The 23,343-nt window shown below is 38.1% G+C and overlaps 1 long non-coding RNA gene across 1 annotated transcript; it reads left to right on the top strand.

The window, feature by feature from the left end:
* The first annotated feature begins 1,117 nt into the window (after positions 1 to 1,117).
* Positions 1,118 to 23,320, top strand: LOC113070696 (uncharacterized). The gene is made up of 3 exons (XR_003279984.1): positions 1,118 to 1,407; positions 20,591 to 20,651; positions 23,273 to 23,320. It is a non-coding gene; the product is annotated as an uncharacterized LOC113070696 (long non-coding RNA).
* The last annotated feature ends 23 nt before the right edge of the window (positions 23,321 to 23,343 follow it).

Here is a 23,343-nt window from a genome sequence, read left to right as displayed (position 1 = left end):
TTAGTTAAAGTTTAGGTTAAAGTTCATTTTTAAAACTATAATATCCCTGATCTACAAACATAAACTTGACACACACATATATATATACATATATATATATGTATATATATATATATATATATATATATATATATATATATATATATATATATATATATATATATATATATAATCTTCAACAGGTGTGTGATTATAATAATGTAAGTGGCTTCCAATTGAAAAAAGAAATTTCTAATTCTATATTATTCTATCACTTGTGTGGGTCCTGTAGAAAACGTTATCTATAAAGATATTACACAGATGTTGTTTCAAATGTTGTGCTACAGGGTTACTCATATTATAAACAAAAAAATATTATAAATGAGTAAAACATTACCTTGAAAACATTAAATTTACATATTTTTTCACTCACCATTAACATACTTTTTTGATGAAAAAACCTGAAGAGAAATGTTGACTGCAGAATTAAATAATCTTTTATAATTTCTGATCAGTAAGAAGATAATATCAGAATAAGTTTTTTTTTTTTTTTTACACAATATTTTCTCTTAACTTTCCCGCTCACCCCTTAGCACTCCCTTGTGGCCCTCTGGGGGTCCTCGACCCCAGTTTGAAAACCCCTGGATTAGATTAGAGTCTCATTGTCTTCCTGTTTCCAGGTAAGACCGAATCACTGTAGGTGTCATCACCCCTCTGCTACAGCTGGAGGGGAGTGAGAATACAGCAGCACACCCTAACTCCATCATCCAGAAAACTGCATCCACGGCCATTGAAGTCATCTACTGGAGAGAGACCATGAGAGAAACGAGTTCTAGACCTGGTGGTGTGATATATATATTTAATAAAGAATTCGCCTCATAAAACACACTTAATTTTGTAATAATAAAAAAGTTAAAAGAACCGAATATTTTTAAGAATTCTTAAGGATGTGACGTTGTTTTTTAGAACGCAAAATCTGTTACAGATAAACCTCGTAGCAACTATTCCAACTTGCGTAGGCTACGTGACTGAAATGCGTTATAAATGTTAATTCATATAGTATAAACATGATAGACGTTTATTGAAAGGCAAACTATGGCATATTGTTTTGGTGTGGTTTAATCCCAGTGCAGTGTGAATGTGCAGTGTCATGTTTTCGTTAAACCCCTCGGTGCGCGAATGGATTGAACCAGCGGTCAACGGAGCGCGCGCGTTCCCGCTATCTGTCACACGACATGCGGAGGCACGACAGATAAATGTTTGTGGCTGGTAGTTGGCAAACAGTTCGAGCGAATACAGCACACACTCAGTTTGGTTTGCCCGCTGCATTCCTCAAAGGCATATTTATTTTTGTGGAATTAATCGGGAGGATTATATCGCAGGTGCGCGTGGAGATAGTATTATTTTGGGATAGTATTTGCTGGATAGGTAAGTTTATAATTCACATACAGTATCTGTTTGAATAAATTCAAGTGCTATTTGCAAAGTTGCATTTTAGCAGCCAGCGCAAGAAATGCTCCAGAATTCCTGTTTTGTTGTTGGTGCCTGGTTTGTTACTCAAAAAAATCTATACAATATTGTATAGATTAATTATTCAAGTCTGACGGTGATGTTAAAGTATCGGAGCAAGTGCAGCTGATGGCTTAAGTGTTGTGGCTGGCTCTTTGTCAAACTACAATCCCAAATCGCCACATGATTGATGTAGTCAGATGATTATGGCAGGAAGATGCGATGCTTTTACATAACACGAGGCGACCGAGCAGGAGAGCAGGTGCCTATGGCAAGCCATTTCAACACTTAATAGTATCTGTTTAATATTTTACTAGCACTTTCATGTTATTAATAATTTGCTGCTATTCATCATCCAAGTAACTATTCCATATTAACCGGTAACAAATTGCACATTTACAATTTGGCAAAGATAGAAATCACTGACATGTGTTTTAGTTGATGCTGTTGCCTATTCCAGTCCTATGCATTAGATGCTAAGTATCCCAATAGTTGCTATAGTGCACAATTAATCGAATTTCTAATCGCGATTGCAATTATGGATGCCACAATTACGTAATTGTTCAAAGTGCCAATTAATCGTTCAGTCCACTTATGTTATTCTTTGTGCTTAAGATGTTTTTTTTTCCTTCTCCATGTTATCTTAAGGGGTTTTTCCATTGTTTTAATTTTAGTTTAAGTATATTTTAGTATTATTTTTTTTTATTATTATTATTTAAAGAAGAAACCAATGCTATGTATATTTGACATTTGAGGCTTAAAACTATGGAAAAGTGCAAACTGTTTTTCAGTTAGAGTGTTTTCAGCTTGTTTATTTTAATATAAAATATGGCATGCAGTGGCATCAAACAATAGTATAAACACCGTTCGATGTAAATAATGATAATCGTAACTAATAAGCGCAAAATACGATTTCAAGGGAATAATCAACAAATGTGGTTTTTGTCATATTCGTGCAGCCCTGTTCTAGCTTTAATTGTACTAGCACTAGTACAGTACTTCCCCATCCTATTTATTTGATACTGCGTCCCCTTGGCCTTGTCATAGTTTGGAATTGCAATGGGATTAAGATGTATAGGTCAGATGTCCAGATATTGAATATGTATCCAATTTAAAACCACATTTGGAAGTGGATAAGGAGGATGCAAAAAAAATCGATCTTGTGCAGATTTTTGTGTTAACACATGTGCAACAATATTTGATCTGTATCACATGATTAATAAATGGGATTTTATTTTGTGCCATCATAAACGCAGCCTATGAGACTATCTATCCAATTTATTTTCAGTGACTACCAATTTATATAATTAATAGTTTAGTGCTTTTAAAAACATGCTTTAAGTCATTTTACAATTTAATGTTGCCATAGACATTGCTAGTCCACTTACTATATGGCATTAATTTTTCTTAAAGGTCTTTAAAAGTTTAACACCCTGTTTCTGTATTTGACATATATTAGATTAAAAAAAACATTATTTGTAACAATAAAAAAGCACAGTACTGTCTAATACATATGTACTAATGCCAATTCAATTACTTATAGAAAAAAGATAGTAACTATCGGAATAGTTGCAACTAAAGTACTTAGTAGCAAAACTAGTACCAGTAAACACAAACAAATATTTGAAAGTGAATAATTTGTGTATTCTCAACCATTTTACACCCTGCTCTTTGTAAACAGTGAATATGTTTGTACACAGTATTTAGTTGTGTCACACTGTATAACACCGACAGCTTTAAGGCAGATCATACAGGCTATATCATTTATTCTAAGTAGCTTTGTTTTAAATGTTTTGCCTAAAATCTCAAAGGAATGTACAGGATGTTAATTACTGAGACCATCAATCCCCTGACCATGAGAGATCTTAATTATCAGTAGCTGACGTGCAATAAACTGTCTCCGTAGGATAGGTTTCTGAATCCAATTAACCAGTGGCTGTTAATATCAACAACAATACTCAAAGTGTGCCTGAGCTCTTGAACAAACGTCTGCTTGATCAATTCAACCAAACTGTCTGTTTAAATATCTCTGTATACATCAAACACTCACGTCTCATGCTGCCTCTAGATCAGTAATTCTTAAAGTGTAGTCCGCGGACCACTAGTGGTCCGCCATCGCCCCCTAGTGGTCCGCGAAAAGATGACCTAAAACTTTCCTCTTTGGAGCCAGACATTCAGAAACTGTTGTGTGATAAGCAGCACCACCCATCTCATTAATATTCACGTTAAAGTTTTATATGGAAATCTCAAAATCTAAAATCCACAGATCTATTAGTTTTGTAATGTTCTAGTTTTGTTTCATGTGTAAAATCCCAGTAATTTCAGTGATAATGGACATTAAGGGGAACATTCTTTTCAGCATTTTATTGTTACCATAGTTACAACCATGGACTTCCTATACCCACCACCTCAGTTTTAAACTAATGGAATGGCATTAAGTGGGACCTAGGATGTTTTTTTTCACATGTGCAGTTTGTTGTTCATATTAAGCTGCAACTCATTTCGCATTTACTTTTTCAAATTAAATAAAAATTAATATAATAATTTCTGATCATATCATTGCATTTGTGTTTGAATAATTAGTTTTTGACTTGAAACAGTCGCATATTAAACTTAAATGTAGCTTATCCTTCCTATTTTGTTGGTTTTTGGGGGCGTGTTAGAGTGGGATTCTGTTAGGTGGTCCTCAGAAAAAAAATGAGAGATAAAGTGGTCCTTGGGCTGAAAAAGTTTGAGAAACACTGCTCTAGATTATGTAATACACCTAACATTCATATACAATACCTTTGAGAGGATGAGGGTATGTGGCCGTCCGATATAACTGAGATCTGTGGATCAATTGACTACATGCAGCATGCCATCTGCTTGCTCTAAAGCAGCCATCTGCTGTGATGACTCATCAGCCAGAGTCTTACTGCTCATTAAAGACGTCTCTGAAACCCACTACCAATCTCAGACAATCAGCCCTTTATGCACTATATGAGGCTGATTTGGTAGGTGTTGAAAAACAGGCTGTTTTTATATTAAAAATACATATTCTTGTGTCAACGACTGGAGTGCATAGACAATTATACTCTGCAGGGACACGTTTTTGTCATCTCTCATTAAAAAAGGACAACCTTGGCAACAGGTTGTCATTATAGTAGGACCAACTTTATACTCTTCAACAAACATTATTCTTATGCATAAACATGACCTCTATGGTCTGGGGCTGGGATGTAGTGTAAATGTGTGTTTAGAGCGTGTGTCTGCTTGACAAGTGCATTCACCGGATGGATTTGATAACAGCCTTAGGACAGAATAAAGCAAAGACACAAGTCCATTGTGCTCGTGCTTCAAGCTTTTTAACCAGGGAGGGATTACATAGGACCCTTCTATATAATTTTAATTAAAATTTGACCAACCCCTTTGCAATCTGATAGACCCATGCAGGGATAACTGGAGAGATGGAGAGGGGAACGAGGGTATGTTGAAGGATATAGAAATGCAAAATATTACAGAGTTGATTTTTCCATGCATGTTTGTTTTTAGTGCACAGTGACTTTATTTACTGATGATGAGCATTTCAAGAATTGATTTGAGCTTGTATTGACTGGATAATTATATGCCTGATTCTGCTTTGATTGAGCGTTTATAAGGAGTGTCAAACTTTAGCCTTGTGTGAAGGGCTGAGGTGAATCTCTGAAGAAGTGGAAGATAGTTCCTGCTTGTTGAAAGTAGAGGACTGATGGCAAATGCCTGAGTTTAGGAACAGCAGATGGGATGGGTGTGGAGGCTAAAGAAAGAAAAACCAGACCAAAGCAAAAGAGAGTTTCAGGTCAAGCTAGTTGATTCCGTCATCATTTAAAAAACCTGTATAACTTTCTTTTGTGGAACTATAAAAGAAAATACTTTGAAGAATGTCTTTTAGTCAATGCAATGAAATTAAGTGGGGTCTGATGTTTCATTGTATAATCAAAAAGAAGATGACATAATAGTTGTTTTTCAAGTTCACCTAAAAATGAATGAGATGAGATGCGCCATTACACAACCTGTAGAATACAAAAAGAAGATACTTTAAGTCAGGGGGTCTAAACAATACTGGACCCCACTGACTTTCATTGCATTGACAAAAACAAAGGACACTCAATCAATCAATCAATCAATCACCTTTATTTATATAGTGCTTTAAACAAAATATATTGCGTCAAAGCACTGAACAACATTCATTTGGAAAACAGTGTCTCGATAATGCAAAATGACAGTTAAAGGCAGTTCATCATTGAATTCAGTTATGTCATCTCTGTTCAGTTTAAATAGTGTCTGTGCATTTATTTGCAATCAAGTCAATGATATCGCTGTAGATGAAGTGACCCCAACTAAGCAAGCCAGAGGCGACAGCGGCAAGGAACCGAAACTCCATCGGTGACAGAATGGAGAAAAAAACCTTGGGAGAAACCAGGCTCAGTTGGGGGGCCAGTTCTCCTCTGACCAGACGAAACCAGTAGTTCAATTCCAGGCTGCAGCAAAGTCAGATTGTGCAGAAGAATCATCTGTTTCCTGTGGTCTTGTCCTGGTGCTCCTCTGAGACAAGGTCTTTACAGGGGATCTGTATCTGGGGCTGTAGTTGTCCTGGTCTCCGCTGTCTTTCAGGGCAGTAGAGGTCCTTTCTAGGTGCTGATCCACCATCTGGTCTGGATAAGTACTGGATCCGGGTGACTGCAGTGACCCTCTGATCTGGATACAGACTGGATCTGGTGGCCACGGTGACCTCGGAACAAGAGAGAAACAGACAAATATTAGCGTAGATGCCATTCTTCTAATGATGTAGAAAGTCCGGTGTTATGTGAAGTGTTTCCGGTTCCGGTTTACCTAATTAATGCAGCCTAAAAATCCTTTAACGGATTTGGATATTAAAAGCATATTAGTATTTTATGTGTATGTCAAACAGAGCACATCTATATTATGATCAGTTATCATATTATTTACAAAAAGTGTTTTCGTAGAAATGGATCTGATATTCAATAAGCCAATCTTTATCATTTGTTTATCCATATTGCATTTGTTTTTTATTTGTTGAACCTCAATTAAATTGTTAACCTTAACTTGGTTTGGACGTTTTTTGTATTTTCTAGTTCGGGGAACAGACACAGTCTCTATAGTGTGATATCTAGGTGAAAGAGTCTCTATGTGCTGAGAATTAACTGACCTCTGTGACGGGAGGCAGCTAGCAGACGGTCGGTTTAGCCAGTCTGTCTGCTTCCTGACCTGGGCCCCAGTTAGTCAAGTATAAACACTAAGACTATGTGCCATATTTCTAGAGAGAAGAGTGGCGCCACCCCAGGAGGGATGAAGACCATCTCTTTTAAACAGGTCAGGTCTGCCCCAAAAGCTCGTCCAATTGTCTATGAAACCTATGTTATTCTGTGGGCACCACTTAGACATCCAGCCATTGAGTGATGACAATCTGCTATGCATCTCGTCACCACGGTAAGCAGGGAGGGGACCAGAGCATATTACAGTGTCTGACATCGTGCTTGCAAGTTCACACACCTCTTTAAAGTTATTTTTAGTGATCTCAGACTGGCGAAGTCGAACATCATTAGCGCCGGCATGAATAACAATCTTACTGTATTTACGTTTAGCATTAGCCAGCACTTTTAAATTTGCCAAGATGTCAGGCGCTCTCGCTCCCGGTAAACATTTGACTATGGTGGCTGGTGTCTCTATATTCACATTCCGTACAATAGAATCACCAATAACTAGAGCACTTTCATCAGGTTTCTCAGTGGGTGCATCACTGAGTGGGGAGAACCTGTTTAATGTTTTGATCGGAACAGAAGAGCGGTGTTTTGACCCACGACTACGCTGCCTCACCGTCACCCAGTTGCCCTGCTGCAGGGGCTCTGTTGCCGGAACCAGACAATGTACAGGAGTCCCTGAGCTAGACGCATCTCTTTTTTATGTCTATTGAGGAGCAACAATTTACACTCACTGTTAAAAAAACAGAAAAAAAACAGCAGCTGTGCCAGAACTCTAACACACATGACAATGAAATAATGCAAGAAAGATTACTGTTACATAAAGCCCTAAGTAAAACCATCAAATGTGAGTTGTCAGGAGGGATTTTAAGAATGTCAATTTATGTTTTTTTCACGCTGTAAATTATTAAATAACCTGTTCTTTTCCACTTCCAAAAAAAAGTGTGCATTAAACAGTTATTATTATTATTATTATTTTATTAGATCTATTACAGTTTTTTTTTCTGTGTATAGTAAGGGAACACACTGTTTACTAACAGATTTTTACCATAGCATTTTTTCAGTCTTCTACTATTAAACATTTTTTACAGTGAAGTTTTTTAAATGATTAACCTGGCTATAAGTTGTATACCCCCTATAGTATTTCAATTTTAGTGATGTATTACTGATACGGATCTAATAGATTTTGGTCTAGATAATTTTTAGTAACATTCAGGTTGTCTTTCTTCTTCAACATTTTGTCTTAAACAGTTTGTTATTTGCTGTTTTGTAATCATTTGTGAAATATATTAGCAGTGAGTGAAGATTGTTTCAAAGTAAATCCTACAACAAATTTATTTCAGTGTAAAGTGCACATCTTTGACTCTACTCTATCCAGTGATTTGAGCATCAGCTGTGAGCCAGGGTTCGTACGAGGTGCATAAAATTTGCTTGAATTTGACTTTTTGAAATTTAAGTCCTGGAAAACTGCCATATTTTTGAGAAGGTACTTGAAAAGTACTTGAATTTTTAAAGCGCAGTATATATGAAATATGTGTTATTCCTTTTCCTCAATAAAACAATATTTTTTATGCTAAATTAACGATGCAGCATGTCTGATATAAATGCAGAACCGTTTTGCCTGCCTTTCAGCAGTGCACGAGATCTCACGAAAAGCGGTCTTGTGATATTAGTAAATTAGTAAAGTTGTGTTTGTGGTGAAACCTTTGTTATTGCTTGCATTATATTGTTCAGTCTTTTATTGCATGCGCTGTTAGTTGGGTTTCATTTAGCAATGCATATAAATTCTGACTCGTTTTGTGTTGCACGGTTATCATTTACAAGCATGTAGCGCATCTCCATCTCAGTCCACATTCTTCTGGGAAAACAGTACCTGTAATTTCACTAGATTTGTTACGTAAATCATGTATAAACCTATGCCAATGCAGGAGAATTTCTCAACATATTTCTAAGTATGCGATTTGTTGTACATAACGATTTCAAAATAACAGTTCGAACCCTGGTTCTGAGTTTGCAGGTGGCCCAATCAACAAAACAATGTAATTGATTTTTTTATATACACTTTATTTGTAACAATTATTATTGCCTCATAATAATATAGCGTATATATAAATATTCATACTAAAGCCTGTTGTCCACTTAGGTCTAAAAAAATATCAGATTACTCAATTGTCAAAATAATCAGTAGATTACTTGATTACCAAACTAATTATTAGTTACAGCCCTAGATTAGTTAAAGTAAATCAAAGTACAACTGCATTGTTTTGGTTTGTATGATTAAAAGACATATTTTGTCATAAAAAAGTCTTAAAAATATAATTGAAATATTGCCTCATTCTAGTGAACCAAGAATCTGTATATCTTGAGCTAAGATTATTGTCACACACCCTAGTGTTGATAAGTGTTAATAAAGCTCATAATTTCCCAAGTGTAGCCTATGATACAGCTTTCATTCTTCAGGTCAATCATATTCAGGAAAAACAAAAAAATCAGTTTGAATAAGGAAAGCGATCATTTTGCCATAATATCTTTTAAAACATCACTAAACATCAACTGCTCTGTTTAGTGTTCAGAGGATTTGTTGACTAGTGGTCCAACAAGACAGTGATATTAAAATAATAGCCAACCAAAAGGTCTTGAGTTTAAACATATGTGGCATTTATTCATTTCGTTCTATGAAACTGTTCTACCCTCACTTATCTTTCACAGACGCTTGCTGGTCATGTTGTTGCTGAACTGAGATCAGTATGTTTCGAGACACAGGGATCTGTTTTGGAGGATGGACTATGACAGACATTATGAAACCTCAAGTGAAAGCAGGATTTATTGTATAACTTCCAGAAAGTTATCGTATACAGCTAGCTCAACTAGTGTAGTTTGCCTGACTTTGGTCTTTAAAGATTATCATTAGCATTTTTTGGATCATGCTAATTCCTGTGACTGGTTGTTAAGTAGAAATTGTTGGAGAATAGACTGAAGTCCACAGATCAGATGGATAGATAGATAAATTATACTGTTATTTAGTTATTTTTATTTGATTTATGTAACTTACATTTTATAGTTTGCTGGTTGCAGACTATTGGGTATTTTCGATGAGTCGGAAAGGCAGTTACTGTCTTATTGAGTCATTGAATTATTCACTCAACCAATTTATTAGAAATCCAATGCTTTTTCTAAACATTTTAGAACACTTTTCCTCGTCTTTTGTGCATGACACCTGTTAAAATGCAGTTAAAGTTAAAGTTAAAGTTTTTTTCATTCCACTATGTCTAACATTTTTCAACACATTCTATGGAAATAGCCATAAGGAAAGTAGATGCACACGCAGGCCTGTATAAAGTATATAAACCATCTTAACCACAGATATTCTCTTAAATAAGGCTCTTTCTTTCTATACGGTATCATTGGTATCCCGTGGTGCTGTTGGCCAGAGGTCTGTAATGTGTTTCAGTGTTTTATGCCCCGTCCTGCTGCCAGTACAGCGTTCTAACACAATAAAGCCAAAATGGATGCTTCCATAAACATCCATCAGTTGAGCCATTAGCTCATGTTTCAGTTTTGTCTCATAAAAAATTTGACAGAAAAAAACGCCCACATATCAACATTGCTGACAACACACTTAAAGCAGCTGTACTTGAATTAAATATAATAGCTAAATAGTTATATACACACAAAAGAACAACACGCTCATGAACACATGGACTCAAACACCAAGGCATCATCTAATAAATATATGCAGAGTGTCGCCCATGGGCAACAGCACAATGGCTGGGCTCGAAACACTTAATCCTTCACATTATGTGTGTATGTGTGTGTGTGTGTGAAAGAGAGAGATGGCTTGCACTTCACAAAACCAGGCCCACACACATGCACCAGCCTGCTGTCTGCAATAACATTAATTGTTATGAAGGCATTCAAAGCCTGGTCATCTAGTGCCTGAGCAAGAGCATTGTTTATTGTTGTATCCATCAATCGAATTAAATGCATGCTTTACGAGTCTCTACAGCCATTATATAACAACAAACCATAATAATTAGTGTGTTTGTGAAGGGATGCATGAATCCCTGTTCTATACCTATAATGATTCTTAGTTATTTGATGCCCAATAAAGGATAAATGGTTGATATTAAAATTCGAAATTTTGCCTAACGGACAGTCACCACTCATCTTTTCTTTAGGAAATGTGAAAATCTAGTCTTTATGAATCTAAAGTTCCATCTGCTGCTAACAGAGCAATAGGCTTCAAAGATTCTCTGTGACAGTAATTATTACAGATTGTCAGTGATGATATCCTATTAAAGCTGCAGTTGGTAACTTTTGACGCTCTAGCGGTTAATAAACAGAACTGCTTGCATCTTGCGGAAGAACATCGTAGCCGGAACTACTTCTCTCTGTTTATGTCTATGAAGAATCACAAAGGTACTGGGTTACTCCGCCGCGGTATCCCCGAAGCAATCTAAAATAGTCAGAATATAAACACTTATTATAGGTGCACCCTAGTGATTCAGGACAAGCTAAAAACACGGTTTGGAAAATGGATTCATGGTGTACTCGCTTATTATATACATTTTTCTACATTTTGAACACAAACAAAGTTACGGACCGCAGCTCTGATTGGTTGTTTTTTACCGGGAGCGGTCTGTTACTGCAAATGGCAATAGGACCACTGGGAGGAGCCAGAGGAGCTTGATTTTTTTCACAGATTATCTGTCTCATATTCTACTGTCAGGACATAATGACAGGTTTAATAAATATGTAAAAAATATTTTTTTTACAAAAGTTCCCTACTGCACCTTTAATGACCTTTAATGATTTTGAGCTATGCTAGTAAAGATGTCAACTCCATCTCTGTGCACAGACCACTGCCTTTGCATGAGTGTATTTGTGCATCCATGTGCACATACAGAATATGTGTCTGATTTCCCTTGAGACATGTCAGGACCCTACTCCAACCATTCTAGTCTTCCATCTCACATATGACAAAAATTAAGCCCATCGTCTCATGTATGTGCTGGAGTTTAAATATAACGGTTCCCTATGCTAGTGGATAGTGTAGTATGGGACCACAAGCCTTGTCATAAAGACTTTTGTCTTGAATATTAACCTAAATTCTTCTATTAATCTAAAATCTAATATTCCTAAAAAGAGCTATCTGTTAACATTCCTATTCATCTTTTCTTCTTCTTCTTCTTCTTCTTTTTATTAATGGCAAAGCATTACACTACTACAAGGCTATGCATTGGATAGAGTGGTGTAAAGCTAGGCCCAAGACATGATTGGATGAGGAACTTGACTGTCCTACACAGATCCCAGTCCTCAACCCCACCAAACATCTTTGGAGTTAACTGGAATGGAGATTGTGAAGCAGGCCTTCACGTCTAACATCAGTGCTTGACCTCACAAACTGGATGAATGGGCAAAAATTCCCAAAGAAACACTGCAAAATCTTGTGGAAAGCCTTCCTAGAAGAGTGGAAGCTGCTTTAGCTGTAAAGTGGGGACCAACTCCATATTATTGTCTGTATTTAGAATGCAATGACATTAAAGTCCCAGTTGGTGTAATGGTCAGGTGTCCCAATACTTTCTCTCATACAGTGTGCTTTCTGTCAGGATTGGACCTGTTGTCACGTGTGTCAGTTCCTGTTTTTCTTTATTTGGTCTGTTTCCTTTCCTTGTTTAGTTTGATCAGTAATTGCTTCCCCGCACCTGTCAGTCCCTTATTATCCTGCCTTTAAAACCCAAATCCTTTCAGTTCAATTTTGTTGGGTTTACCAGTCAAGTACATGTGTCTTTCTCCTGTTCTCAATGGCTATGTTTACATGCACCCAAATAATCCATTTGTAATCGGATTGACAGCTCAATCGGATTGAAAAACGTTCATATAAACACTTAAATCGATCCGATTGAGCTTGATCCAAATGAAATTTCGATCAAATAGAAGGGGGTGGTTAATTCCTCTTCTAATTCAGTTGAGTGTGCAGGTAAACACTCGAACGGATTGAACCATGAAACTGAAAGGACATATAAACCAGCACATCAACTGGATCACTTTATTTAGCGTTCATGTAAACACTACAATCAGATTCAACAATCGTAAGGAATTCAGTCCGACTGAACCAAAAAGTGTGCATGTAAAAGTAGCCAATGTTGGTTTTACCCCTGTGTTGGATTAATAAAGACTCTTTTCAATTATCCTCGGCTCTGTGTTCCTTCCGGCAGCGTAGTGTGACTCTTTCATGCAGTAACATTTTTTATATACCTTTAAATAACATTAATACCTTGTTAATTCAAATTGTCTATTCTATACCAAGATCAAAGCTGCTTACAAGCCAACCAGCTCTCACCCGCGGCTGACTGCACAAAACCTTCAGTGCTCATGACATCCACATTACTGTCTGCTCCTCTGTTATTGCTGCAAGATTGCTGTTTAAGACAACATGGAATGTAAAGTGAATTTTACATGGGAAGTCATTTGGGGTGGGACTTGATTTTGACCATCAGTATTTGATTGAATTTTGTATAGTGGTCTGTGTTATATTATTGCCAATTTTGCCCCACATGTTTGGCCTGGGTTACATGAGCAGAAAATTCATTTCTGAGGTGGAGACTGTTACATGAAAGCAAAGCAAACATCCATTTCCTCATTAGTTTCTTGTCCTCTCTACACTCCGCTCACAATATAAAGTAGCAAAAAGGCCAATAAAAGAGACGCACTCTACACATGCGTCTCTGTGTAGAGTGTGACTAGATTGAGCTTGTTCAGATGTGTGGACTGAGAAGTCTCGTTTTCCATAGCAACCGATCTGATGTTACATAATGCAGTAGGAATAAGAAGAGGAAGAGAGATCTTGCTGGTTTAATGTGGGAGATGCAGCAGGATATTTTTAGGATTCTCGTGTTCTTTCTCCTCTCTTGCAGTGTAAGTGATGCGCTGAGGACACAGATGAGGACGGGTACAGGACACACACTGAGCTGTGTCTGTTTGTACAGGATTCATCTGTTTTTTGGTGACTGTTGACTTGTGCTTGCTGTCGTAAACATGTCACCAATGTGAACATAAAAATAAGCACACCTTACCCTATGATTCATCTGTCCAGTGAACTCCAGTGACTCCACATTGCCTCATATTAGTACAGTGAAACACGAGTCACATTTTAGTATGATTACATTATTATTACACAGGGAAGCATGTTATATTAGTACCATATCAGTTATTAGATGATACTAGAGATTTTGTAATTTATCAGTATTAGTTTATACTGTGTATTTAAAGGGAAAGTTCACCCAAAAATGAAAATTGCCCCATGATTTACTTACTGTCCTCTTTTTCTTCTTCTTTTTTTCAGACAAATGCAATCACAGTTTTATTAAAAAATGTCCTGGCTCTTCCAAGCTTTACAATGGCAGTGAATGGGGGTCAAGATTTTAAAGCACAACAAAGTGCGTCCATCCATCATAAAAAGTACTCCACACAACCCCAGGCAGTTAATAAAGGCCTCCTGAAGTGAATTGATGCACTTGTGTAATAAAATTATCCAAATTTTTAACTTTAGCATATTCTCTCCAGAGCTTACTCTACACCCACGTCCTTCAGGAGGCCTTTATTAACCCCCGGAGCCATGTGGACCACTTTTATGATGAATGCACTTATATCGGATGCACTTTATTGGGCTTTAAAATCTGGACCCCAATTCACTGCCATTGTAAAGCTTGGAAGAGCCAGGACATTTTTTAATATAATTCTGTATTTGTCTGAAAGTAGAAAGTCATACACACCTAGGATGCCTTGAGGAGTGAGTAAATAATTTGGTAATCTCATTTTTGGGTGAATTATCCATTAAATTGTGATACTAATTTTTATTCTTAACATTTAGATTACCATCGGCTTACATTTATTTGAGCTATAATCTTTAATAACACTAAGTATAACAATGTTAAATGTATCTTTAGCAAATTCATATTTTTTATTTAACTATAATATGATGCTTAAATTTACAAGTGGCGTTAAAAACAACTGATTTTATTCTTTAACTTATCTATTTTGTGATTTGTTTAGAATATTGTAAGTTAAATAAAAAAAGCTAATTCATAATATATAGTATTACTATATATAATATATACTATATAAATAATACTAAAATAACACTGTAAATGTGTGTGTGTATGTGTGTATGTATGTATGTATGTATGTATGTATGTATATATATATAATATAATATATATATAATTTATTTTTTTATGTTTGTCATCTAAGGTATTATATTGCTTAATTTCAATAACTGAAAATACTTTTCATTTGTAACCAACAATGGTTATCGGCCATAATATGAAAATAATATTAGCCTGAAATGTAATATATCTATGTATTTATGCATCTCTAACATAACTTTAAAATTATCTTAAAAGCTGAAAGTCTGAAAGATGGATTACAAACATCTCTAACATAACTTTAAAATTATCTTAAAAGCTGAAAGTCTGAAAGATGGATTACAAACAGACAAGAAAGATAGATCCACTCGCATTTTCTTCTGAAAATGTAAAAATCTACTTTTATTTATTTATTTTTTTTAAACCCAAATAACAGCTAATAATGAAAAGCTGTGTAGGCTATATAATCTGATCTGTAGGTTTGTAAAACTTTTTCTTCATGAGTCAAGGGGACATGCTGAACTGGCATTGGTCTTGGAAAGCATCTCTCATCTTTCTTAGAGGTTGTCTGCTGTTTTCTCTCCAGAGACAAGACTTGATTTTCCACTAGATAGGAGAGCACAGGGAAAATCGTCTAAGGTTACGTATGTAACCCTGGTTCCTCGAAGGAACGAGACGCTGCGTTGAGAACGATTGGGGAACGCCCCCAGCGTGACGTCTCTGAATTATGTGTGTAATCAGTCCAATGGATGGGCGAGACGTCATAGGTGGGTGACGTCAGAGACCAGGAAGCATAAAAGCCGGAGAGACACAGCCGGCACCAGCCTCAAAGGATGAAGCAATCACCGGCCAGAGATGCTGGAAGTGTGGCACTGTGACGCAGCGTCTCGTTCCTTTGAGGAACCAGGGTTACATACGTAAACTTAGACGTTCCTCTTCAGGAACTCGAGCTGCGTCGAGAACGATTGGGGACAATAATGGCCACGCCGCCAGACTTACAAATCTCTGCCAGTGTGGGAAACTGCACAACTAGGACGAGAGAACAGAGGGGCCGGGAGCGGCTTGTAAATCTAGACCGTAAAATCTTACAAAGGTCAAGGGCGGGGACCACCCCGCAGCCTCGCAGATGTCACGCATAGAGACACCTGCTAGGAAGGCCTTGGAGGCCGCCACACTTCTAGTGGAGTGAGCCTTGCCCCCAAGGGGAGAGGGGAGGTCAGAGGACTCATATGCAAATAAATAGCATCTACTATCTACCGGCTGAGGGTCTGTTTAGTAGCAGGAAGACCTCTCTTAGGGGGACCATAACAAACAAACAACTGGTCGCCCTTCTCCACAGGGCAGCTCTGTGGGCTTATGTGTCCAATGCTCGCACTGGACACATACAATTTTTTTTTTTTTTTTTTTTTTTTAGAATTTTGTATACAAGTAAGAAAAGAAAAAACAGACAGGAAAAATATACAGAATAGAAACCACAAGCAAAACAGAACACAGACACCAAAAAAAATAAATAAAATAAAAACAGGGCAAATTTTAAAAACAACAATAATTAAGTACACTGCTGAATCTACTAGAATCTCAACACAAGTACTAAACAGAGATGGTAAAGGTGGTTGGCACTCTATGAACTCCCTTGCTGGTCCAACTCAGTGTTATATTTGTCAAGGTGAGCCAAAAATGGCTCCCAAATATCTGAAAATTTATTAAGATTGTTGGACACATACAATTAAGTTTCTTCTGTTCTGGCTCCCTGAAAGGAGGAGGACTGAAGGCCTAAAGTAGGACAGGCCGTACTGGAGGCCTCAGCCTCAGCGCACCACGGATGAAACATGTAACAACGGGGTGTCTGCCCTCTGACTGGCCACCGAGAGGGGCGTGGCAGGCTGCAATGGCCGCCACGTAGACCTTCAGTGTGGAGTGGGTCAACCCTGCGGAGAAACGGGGCTACTAACAGAACGGGGGTACTAACAGTAGCCGGACTCCATCCCGGCGCACTCTCTCCAGAACTCCCGGGAGCAGAGCAATGGGGGGAAAGGCGCACAGATGAAGCCTCGGCCATGTCTGTACCATGGCGTCCAGCCCCAGTGGAGCTGGATGAGTCAGAGAGAACCAGATGGGACAGTGCAATGTCACTCGCATTGCAAACAGGTCCACCTGAGCCTGGCCAAAAACTCTCCAAATCTGCTTCACCACCTCGGTGTGAAGCCGCCATTCCCTGGGCCTCGGCCCCTGCCTCGACAGGATGTCTGCTCCCATATTCATATGCCCAGGAATGTGAACCGCTCTGAGTGAGAGGAATTTGTCCTGAGCCCACACAAGGATCTGGTATGCTAGTTTGTTTAGACGGTGTGAGTGCAGACCTCCTTGGTGGTTGTTGTAAGAGACCACCGTTGTGTTGTCGGTGCGCACCAACACATGGTGACCTCCTAGGTCTGGGAGAAAATAACGGAGTGCACGCTGCACGGCCAGCATCTCCAGGCAGTTGATGTGCCATGTCAGATGGCGACCACCCCACAGATCGCGGGCAGGGTGGCCACTCATGACCGCACCCCAGCTGGTGAGGGACGCGTCCGTCGCTAGCATCACGCGGCGACAAGGAGCTCCCAGAACCGGGCCCTGAGACAAGAACCAAGGCTTCCTCCACATATCCAAGGCACGTAGGCAGCGCCACGTGACCTTGATCATGCGAAGTGGGTTTCCCCTCGGGGATAACCCCTTGGTCTTGAGCCACCACTGTAGGGATCTCACGTACAGCAGGCCAATAGGTATCCCGTTGGACGCAGCTGCCATCAGACCGAGCAGTTTTTGAAACCGCTTGACAGTAAGTAACTGGCCTTCTCTCACTCTCGCGACTGCGGCGAGAATCGACTCGATCCGAGCAGGTGACATGTGTGCCTGCATTGTGGTCGAATCCCACACCACGCCCAGATAAGTGGTTCTCTGTACTGGAGAAAGCACACTTTTCTTGGCGTTCAGTCTTAACCCCAGCTCTCTCATGTGGACGAGAATGACATCTTGATGCCGAACCGCCATCTGCTCTGATTGAGCTAAAATCAACCAATCGTTGATATAGTTCAGTATGCGGATGCCCTGGAGTCGTAGCGGAGCCAGGGCTGCATCAACACACTTCGTGAAAGTGCGGGGTGAGAGTGCAAGGCCAAAGGGAAGTACTCAATATTGGTACGCTTCGCCCCCGAAAACAAACCTCAGAAACTTCCTGTGTAGGGGAAGGATGGAGATATGGAAATATGCATCTTTTAGATCTATCGTGACAAACCAGTCCTTGGACCTGATCTGAGACACAACCTGTTTGAGTGTGAGCATCCTGAACTTCAGTCTCTTGACTGAGCGGTTCACTAGACGCAGATCTAAAATGGGACGCAACCCCCCATCCTTCTTTGGAACAATGAAGTACCGGCTGTAGAACCCTGACTCCCTGTCGTTAGGAGGGACCACCTCGATGGCCTCCTTCCTCAGAAGAGCGTGCACTTCCTGTTCCATAACCAGAGCCTGCTCGGGACCCACCACCGGAGGAGAACCAAACTGTATCGTGTAGCCTCTTTATACAGTGTGCAGGACCCATTGAGACACATTTGGCAGTAGTTTCCATGCTGCTAAATAATCTACTAAGGGAGTCAGTCTCTCGAGCTCCCAAAGCTCCCAGGCAAACAACGCACAAACTGTGTGTATCCCCGCCTGTGATATAGCGAGGACAGGGAGGAACACACAGTCTGAAACGCTGCTTGCCTTCGCCCATTTTGTGTTTGGTCTTGGAGGGTGCTTTTGGCATACTTTTGGGGGATGACAAACAACACTAAATAAAACTCACAAACGTAAAGTTCTTTGAACAGTACACACACACAGAGAGCGCTTGCTGAAGACAGAAAGGCTGGTGCCGGCTGTGTCTCTCTGGCTTTTATGCTTCCTGGTCTCTGATGTCACCCGCCTATGACGTCTCGCCCATCCATTGGACTGATTACACACATGATTCAGAGATGTCACGCTGGGGCCGTTCCCCAATCGTTCTCAACGCAGCTCAAGTTCCTGAAGAGGAACTGGCTATAAATAATCTGGGAGAATATCAGCTCTAGAACAAAAGCTGTGATAGGTGTGTTCATCCGTCTGTTCTGGAGGACACAGAGGTTTAAGAAATGTTAGATGTCAGACTGTGTTAGCTAAAATACAAAAGCACCACATTAGGTTTCTTACATACGTCTTCTTTAAAGGTGAGTGTGATGACTAAGATGTTCCCTGAAAGAACTGCATCATCACTGAGATTGTGTTGCGTTTGCTTTGTGCTGTAATGACAAACTCCCCTCCCCTCTTCTGACTGGTTCATGCTAGTGAAAACTGAATTAAATATGAATGAATCAATCTGATACACCAGTCATTTTCGAGGGTCAGCCAAAGTAGAAATAGTTCTTTAAAGTCAAGGCAAGGCAAGGCAAGGGATAATTTACAAAATAATGTAAGTTAGGGCTTACTGTACATTATTTCTTGGTTATTTTTGCTCACTGTTGATTGTGATTTCTCGTTCCCTTTGGAAACATTAACTTTTCTTTTAAACTGAATTTAAATGAAAAATAAATAGAAAATGTAAAATGTAAAAACTGCCATAAAACAAGTAGTCTAGAGCTAAATATTTTTCTTTTTGAGAGATGCACGTTCTAGTGCAAGGCCAAAGTTCACGTGGCATGAATAACAGTGATTTTGAGCTGAGCCTGTGGATCAGTAACTATAACTGTCTGAAGATAAAGCACTTTAGAGAGCACTTGTCATTCTCCTTCACATTTATTGTCTGTCAAAGAATATCATGTTTGCCTCGTCTCTTATATATGGAGTACTAAAATTAGCAGCTTTACTATGCTGAATATATGTTTCAACTACATTTTCAAAAAAATTTAATTTACTCACCATCAGGCCGTCTGAGATGAGTTGATCTTCATCAGAACTGATTTGGAGGAATGTAGCATCACATCACTTGCTCACCAACTGATCTTCTGCAGTGAATGGGTGCCGTCAGAATAAGAGTCCAAACAGCTGATAAAAACATCACAATAATCCACAGGTAACCCACACTTCTCTTGTCCATCAATTAGTGTCTTTGTTAAGTAAAGAGCTGCATGTTTGTAATAGATTATAATCCATCATTAAGATGGTTTTAACTTCAAACCATTGATTCTAAAATATGATTCCTCTATCCATAATATCACTTTCTCCTCTGGTAAACTCATCTCTTGTAATTGAGGAGAGAAATATGCACAGATTAAGCACCATTAACAAACTGTCCATAACATTTCTAAACAAATGTCAGTGGATTTTGATGTGAGAAGACAACAGGGGGTGGACTTTTTAACTGAAGGAAGCATTAATTCTTACAAACACACAGCTGTTTATCTCACTTCCTGCCTGGATTACTCCTGGATTATTGTGATGGTTTTTATCAGCTGTTTGGACTCTCGTTCTGATGGCACCCATTCACTGCAGAGGATCCACTGGTGAGCAAGCGATGCAACGCTACGTTTCTCCAAATCTGATGATGAAACAGTCTCATCTACATCTTGGATGGCCAGAGGCTAAGTAGATTATCAGCAAATTGTGATTTCTGGGTGAACTATGCCTTCAACACTGAATTCAGTTCACCGGACAGATTTTGCTTGATGTTGGACTATCATGTTGTGATGAGTAATGAAATCCTGTATTTGGGTGTTTCAGGAATGGTGTTGGGACGAGGAGGCCCTGTAGATGTGTGTCATGAAGCTTCTCAACGCCTGTGGTAAGAGTTTCATCTTTTTCTCATCTTTCACCCCTTTTCTTTCACGGTGAGTCTGTGCCTCCTTCTCTTTACACTCCCTTCCCAAATTAAACATGGTTTGTTCTTTTATAGGAGACTTCAAGGATCCTCTAAAATATGTGACATAAAAATAAAAACAAGTGAGATAATATTAACATAGATATGTTGAAATAGTCATGATAAATGTGTAAAGCAGTTTTCTCAATCAGTATTTTTGTTTTCAAATGAAGATAGCCAAGCAGCTTTAAAATATACATTAACTGAAGAAAGAAATTAGATAAGAATACTTTTCAGCATTGCTAAAGAAATAAAAATATATATTTTGTTATATTAATTTATTTTATATGCATAATGGAATTTTTTTTAACACAGCAAACATTGATTTAATTTGGCATTAAAAGTGCTATTTTAATGATTATGTAAAAGAGGAAAGGGTTGGGATGATGCTTGTGTTCCTGTGGCTCAGTGGTAGTGCATTGTGTTAGCAGCACAAAAGGTCATAGGTTCAATTCCCAGGGAACATTCATTAATAGTTTTTTAGTATTGATTAATAGCTCGCCCCTTATTTCCACGCTGAAAGAAACAGTGGTCTATTCCTAAAATCATATCTTTTAAAGAAATTCAAAAATGCTTTTTAGGCAAATAGTTACAAGTAAATGACAAATCAGTCTGAAATATTGAGTCTATAGAGGATCACATAAGATGCATAAGTGATATAATTTGTGATATTCCTTTCCTATGAGTTTCTTTGACTTTATATTGATTTTCTTTTTCTTCGTCAAATCCTGAACAAGCGTAACCTGAAACTACCATACAACTGAGATCAGTCACTGAGCTCCTAATGCGTCAGCCATAGAAATCCATTCAGACATCGGTCTATCTTTAAAACCATCACACCGATAGGGTCCGGTTTCAGATCAAGGGGGTTTGATTGTGGCTGTATGTATGTGTACATGTGTGTTTGCATAACATACACAAAGTAGATTACACTTAAAAACATCTGGAGCTTATGGGAACCATGAACATGGCTTCATCTCTTTGAGCACGTTTATCTGTATTTCTCCTATGAGCCCTCAAGTCAGTTTCTTTAGTTTTAGCAATGAGTTATTGTACAAGTATGCTGTAGGGCTATTTTTCAAAGGAGTGGGAATGGTGTCCTTTTCAGCTGTATACAAAGACTAACAGGACGCTAGAATGATACTTTTGTATGTAAGTCGATCAGAAAAGCCCAGAGAAACACCATTGTAGTCCTTACACTGCTGACATTTCTGTACTGTGTGTGTATTAGTCAATTTCCGCAGTCAGTTCCCATTTTTTGACTTGTAGTTGTTAAAAGCAATGTTAAAAAATCATTTGCAAATCATTCCTGGACACACAATTCTCAGCTGCATGATTGTTTATGTATTCACAAAATGTAAACTATTATCACACAGTTCTCTATATGAAGTTGGATATATACTATGAATATAGAGATAAATATTCTAGTCAGTTGGATATATATTATGGGCCCTATAATTCACCCGGCAAATTTTTTGCAGGCTAATTAAAAAAAATAAAAATAAAATTATATATATATATATATATATATATATATATGCCTACATTTCATAGTGGATAGTCATCGCATGTATCTATTTGCTCGCACACGAACAGCTCTGTTTCATCTCGGAGATGCATTCTGTCAAATTCCGCCGTGTAAATAGCAAATCCGTTATGGCCAGTGCAACTGGCTCTTAAAGGGAATGGAAGATGAGACTCTGATTGATTTATTGCACGTTACGCCCAAAAAACACCCATTACTCATTAAGAGAAGAGGGACAACCCGTTTAGACCATGACCAATAGCAAAAGTGGATTTGGACATGCCCTGAGTGTACATGTGCCGTGTGCTTTACACTTTGCATTTAGATCGTTAAAATAGGGCCCTATATATCTAACTTTATCCACATACTGTACATACAGTACACCAATGTAAAGTGATATATACTGTACTATATAGTAAATCTAAACTGCATTATTTGATATTTTGTCACAAAATGTAACTATATTATTGCTCAGCTCTTTATATAAAGTTGTATATATATATATATATATATATATATATATATATATATATATATATATATATATATATATAAAACCATTTAAAATGCTATGTATAATTATTTGTGGTAATATGAATATTAAGGGAACATTGCATTTCACTTATCACTCAACACTTAAATCTGGGCAAAATTTGTGTGGCGTATTCCAGCTTTATGTATTTCCATTTTTATCAGCACACATACAGTATCACATAAATGATAAACAATATAGCAAATCCCAGCTGCTTGCTTGCTTGTATCGGTGCGAAGTACAAACTATATTACTGTCCAGCTCCAACTGTCTAATTGCAACTTGACATGAAGATATTATAAACATAAACATCATGATTTTCTGCAAAGCTGCTTTGAAAAAAATGTGTTATGTGAAAAGCCCTATACAAATAAAACTGACTTGACTTAAATTGACACATCTTTCTGCACAGTCTTTTTTCAGAAGCCATCTGATATCCATTGAAAGCCTCGTTCTCATCTACTGTTACTTCTTTTCCACAGTGACCAGTGACCTCATAAAGGGAGTGCTCTCTTATTGAAAATGATGATGCATAAGGTAATTAAAAGAAATTGTTTTTA

This window comes from Carassius auratus, unplaced genomic scaffold, assembly GCF_003368295.1.
Source record: "Carassius auratus strain Wakin unplaced genomic scaffold, ASM336829v1 scaf_tig00005214, whole genome shotgun sequence".
NCBI lineage: Eukaryota > Metazoa > Chordata > Actinopteri > Cypriniformes > Cyprinidae > Carassius > Carassius auratus.
Note: the sequence above shows the minus strand (reverse complement) of the source record. Positions and strands in the feature narration are given on the sequence as shown.